The following is a 4,903-nucleotide window of genomic DNA, read 5'->3' as shown; positions in this document are numbered from 1 at the left end:
TCCCACAAATAAATACACCAGGTTTTCCTTTTCCAGATCTGACTCTATGTTCATGTCAGTATATTTCCTGATGACATCCTTCAACCCGTTCAGAAAATCTGTGGGTGATTCATTTGTATCTTGTCCAACCTCACACATTTTGGACCACTTTATCGCTTTCGGAACCCCACGTCGGAATCCATAAATTACCCAGTCTTGATAACGTTTCAATGCTTCCAGATTTGCTGCCACGTTGGGATCCCATTTGGGATCGTCAGGGGGGAAGATGTCCTTAATATCTTCCCCTGGAAACTGCCCAGAGGTTTTTAGCATCTCAATTGCAGTTCGAGCAGCTCTTTTCACCATCTCCTTCTCTGTTTGATCTAATAAAGTATCCATCATAACTTCCAGGTCATACCAGTCAGGGTTCTGAGTTTTGATTGCTCTCTGGACATAGTTTGCTACTCTCTCTGGGTTATCTCTATATGCCCCTACAGAATCCTTCCATTGCTGTAACTCAACCAGTGAGAAAGGAACTTAAATAAAACTTTCAATAAAATTTGTGGGACAGGAGCAGCCTTAACTCGATCTTTCTTCTTCCCTTTTTCCAAAGCCATTTCTGATTTTTCTGTCTCTTTTGAGCCTTTGTTTTTCTTATCTCCCTCTCTCAATCCAGGGCGCGTTATTAGAAACATAAACAACTCTGCACACTGGATTTCTTCCCATTTCTGTTCTACATTAAAAAGCGAAATTAATTGCAACACTGTGTCTAGTTCAAAAGAACCAAATTCCAGCCAAGTCACTCCTCTCATTTGTCCAAACAGAGGCCAAGCACCTACAGACAGCCTACAAAGTTCTTCCTTTTTTAAAGTTGTCTCAGAACCAGTCAAAGTTTTCCAGTGTTTCAAAACCAAACTCAGGGGGAGATTCCTTAGGAATCTTAAACTTTGAATCCACACAATCCACGACAGCAAAACACAAACAAAACACACACTAGGATTCAAACTCGTTACCTTAGGATTACAAAGGTGTTACTGTAACCTCTCAACTACCAGGCCTGCCTTGACAAGAGACTAAACATTTCTACTGATTTCAGGGGTAGAAGTGATATGGGGAGCATGGAATGGGGTAAGAGGGTTGAGGAATGTGTAAACTACTTGTGCTAAAGGATGAGGAATATAATACAGCTACTTTTAAAATCTACTTCTACTATAATTACATATAGAGCTTATAAAAATTAGAAAAATTAAAAAAAAAAATAAAAGGGTCTTAAGGCATGGGATTATGCCAATACATTCAGTTTAGAGGAACTACAGAGATGTGACTGAACTACTTTTGTCCCCTAAGTTTTAATAATGGCAAACCAGATCTACTGATAGAAATGAATTTATTTAGGGTTCCAAATGATCAGACAAAAGATCTTCATCAGAATTATTTACTGCACAAGAGAAACACTAAAACTACCAGGAGTACAGGATAAGATAGGACAGTGCTCTACACTAAAGCAATTGTTGAAGCAATTCTACTCAAGCTGGCACAAAAGCAATAATTCTTAAGTAGAGATGGATGGAACTCCCCCAGACCAACACTCGTGGGGAAATCTCTGCTCTCAATCTCCAGCAGTGACCCTGGGGGGTCCCCAGCCAAGGCAGGAATCTCCACACACCCCCCAAGAAGGGTTCTGTTGGCAGAACCTGCCCCTGGGAAAGGGGACTGGCCCTTTGTGGTCAAAAGGGATGGACTGACAGTCACTGGACTCCAGGGGTTGCCTCACCATCAGGGGCTTCATTCGGGGTGGAAGCAGCAGCCGAAGCTCTTCCGGCAGTCGGGGCACTTGTAGGGCTTCTCTTACTGGTGGGTCCGTTGGTGTTTGGTCAAGTGACAGCTCTGGGTGAAGCTCTTCCCACACTCCCCACACTTGTAGGGCCTCTCCCCGGTGTGGATGCGCTGGTGTCTGATGAGGTTGCCGTTCTGCTTGAAGCCCTTCCCACAGTCGGTGCAGCGGAAGGGCCTCTCATCTGTGTGCGTCTGCTCATGCCTGAGGAGAGTTGAGCTGCGCTGAAACCTCTTCCCACATTCCAAGCACTTGTAAGGCTGTTTTCTGGTGTGGATGCCCTGGTGGGTGCGGAGGGTGGAGCTGCTCCTGAAGCTCTTCCCACACTCCCGACATGTGTAGGTACGTGCCCCAGTGTGGATGTGCTGGTGTCAGATCAAGGCGGAGCTGTCCCTGAAGCTCTTCCCACATTCCTGACACAGGTAGGGCCGTTCCCCAGTGTGGATGTGCTGGTGTTTGATCAGGGAGCAGCTGTCCCTGAAACTCTTCCCACATTTGCTACATGAGTAGGGACGTTCCCCAGTGTGGATGTGCTGGTGGGTGAGGAGGTTGGTGCTCATCCTGAAGCTCTTTCCACATTCCAAGCACCTGAAGGGCTTCTGCCTGCTGGGAGGCTGCTCAGGGACCACCAGGTCAGAGCTCCCCCTCAAGCTCTGGCCGCCTTCCCGGCACAGGCTGGGTCTTTCCTCCTCAGAGCACCCTGGGCTGGCTTTGGAGCCCCTCCTGCAGGGGGATCTCTGGGCCTTTTCCTCCCCGCTGCCTTCCTGCACCGTGGAGCCCTTCAAAACAGCCTCTCCCACCAGGCTCTGCCGGGGGGATTTGTCCTCCGGGCTCTCCGTCCTCAGCTCGGGGCCTGGGGCAGGAAGCAAGAAGGACTGGGAGGGGATTTGCCTCCGGCCCACAGGGAAGGCCAAGGACATCCCCCCAACTCCGGCCCCGGCAGGACGGCGGCGGCAGCGGGGTTGTCCTGCAGCCGGGGGCCATGCTCGGCTGCCAGAGCCAGCACAACACCCGCCCAAAGGGCCACTGACTTCCTCCTCACCTGCCTGGGGGGCCCAAGGCAGCTTCCTCTTCCTCGCAGCCTCCTCCTCCATCCGCCCAAGCTTTGGGAAGAAGAAATCCTGATGGGGGAGAAAACAAGGGCTGAGTGCATTGGCTTGGGGGTTCCTCCTGCCCAAGTCCATCTCTAGAACTCACTGGGCATCCTGTGACCATAAAAACCTCCAAAACACCAAGATTCAGCCCAGAAAAACCCAAACCACTGAGATTCAGGCAACAACCCCCCCAGAAAGAGCGAGATGAACCTCCCCCCAAACCGCAAAAAAGTTGAGATTCAGCCAAAAAATATTCCAAACTATGAAGATTCAGTCCAAAAAAACTCTCACAGAATTTTCCCTCTCTGGTCTTTCCCCTCTTGGGTTCGGTGGGTCTCCCCTGTCTGGGATGCTGGAGGTCCCACTAAAGGATGCTGGGAGCGTTGGGGGTCCCAAGGGTCCCTTCTCCTCTGACTCTCGCCTTCGGGGTGCCGCGTTCCTAGACATTCCCCCTATCTAGGTTCTCCACTCTGTTGTCCCAGGGATCCCCACTGTCCAGGCTTCTCCTTCTCTATGCCCCCCATTTCAGGCTCCTGGGGTTCCTGGGGTTCCCGGGGCTCCTCCCTCTCCGTGCTCCCCCCTCCAGGCTGCCGGGGGTCCCCCAGCTCCGGCATCGCCCCGCTCCACCCTCCACACTCGGCAGCTCCCGGGCTCCACATCCACCCCCGGCACTCCCGGGGGGCCCTAAAACTGCTGTGTCCCCCCCGCCAGCACCGGGCTGACAATGGAGCCGGTGGGGCCTGACCCAGCAACACCAACCCCCACCGTGGGCGGGGACCTGCATCCCCCCGCCCACCACTGGGGCTCTGCCACCAACCCAGACCAGCACCCCAAAAAAACACCTCCTGCCCACCCCCAACAGCCCCCAAGGGGCACAGCCCTGCACAAGGGCCGGCTGTGCCCAAGGTACCCAAACAGCCCCACAGGTGGGGGGACACCAGAGGCTGCCCGAGGGCAACAAGAGCAGGGAGTGGATCGGGCCCCTGACATGTGGGCGGGCTCTGGGTTCAGCCTGACCAGGGGCAATTTGACACCAACAGCACGGCCCCGACCACTGGCTCGGCACAGGGGGCCCGAGCTCCCCCCTCTCCAGGCTCTCGGGGCTCTCGCAGCTCCCTCCTCTCTCCAGCCTCCCCTGCTCTCCAGGGATAAAGGCACGGGGACACAGAGGGACCCCCACGGTAACCCTGCTCTTGGTCTCCCCCCTCCCCTTAGCCTCCCTCTCCCACCTCTTTCCTGGGCTGTTCCCTGGTGTGGATGCGCTGGTGTCGGATCAGGTGGCATCTCCGACTGAAGCTCTTCTCACATTCCCGACACATATAGGGCCGTTCCCCAGTGTGGATGTGGCTGTGCCGGATCAGGTGGGAGGTTTGGTTGAAGCTCTTCCCACATTCCCCACACGTGTAGGGACGTGCCCCAGTGTGGATGTGCTGGTGTCGGAGCAGTTTCGTGCTCTTCCTGAAGCTCTTCCCACATTCCAAGCACTCGAAGGGCTTCTGCCTGCTGGGAGGCTGCTCAGGAACCATCAGGTCAGAGCTCTGGCTCAAGCTCCGGCCGCCTTCCCGGCACAGGCTGGGTCTTTCCTCCTCAGAGCACCCTGGGCTGGCTTTGGAGCCCCTCCTGTGGGGGGATCTCCAGGCCTTTTCCTCCCCGCTGCCTTCCTGCACCGTGGAGCCCTTCAAAATGGCCTCTCCCACCAGGCTCTGCTGGGGGGATTTGTCCTCCGGGCTCTCCGTCCTCAGCTCGGGGCCTGGGGCAGGAAGCAAGAAGGACAGGGAGGGGATTTGCCTCCGGCCCACAGGGAAGGCCAAGGACATCCCCCCAACTCCGGCCCCGGCAGGACGGCGGCAGCAGCGGGGTTGTCCTGCAGCCGGGGGCCATGCTCGGCTGTCAGAGCCAGCACAACACCCGCCCAAAGGGCCACTGACTTCCTCCTCACCTGCCTGGAGGGCCCAAGGCATCTTCCTCTTCCTCGCAGCCTCCTCCTCCATCCGCC

The 4,903-nt window shown here is 54.9% G+C and overlaps 1 pseudogene; it reads right to left on the bottom strand.

The window, feature by feature from the left end:
- Window positions 1–1,707: 1,707 nt before the first annotated feature.
- Window positions 1,708–4,469, bottom strand: LOC113981295 (annotated as a pseudogene).
- Window positions 4,470–4,903: the final 434 nt, after the last annotated feature.

This window comes from Neopelma chrysocephalum, unplaced genomic scaffold (assembly GCF_003984885.1).
Source record: "Neopelma chrysocephalum unplaced genomic scaffold, ASM398488v2 Primary Assembly neopelma1_96424, whole genome shotgun sequence".
NCBI lineage: Eukaryota > Metazoa > Chordata > Aves > Passeriformes > Pipridae > Neopelma > Neopelma chrysocephalum.
The sequence above is the reverse complement of the archived record's forward strand: the minus strand, read 5'-3'. Positions and strand labels throughout refer to the sequence as shown.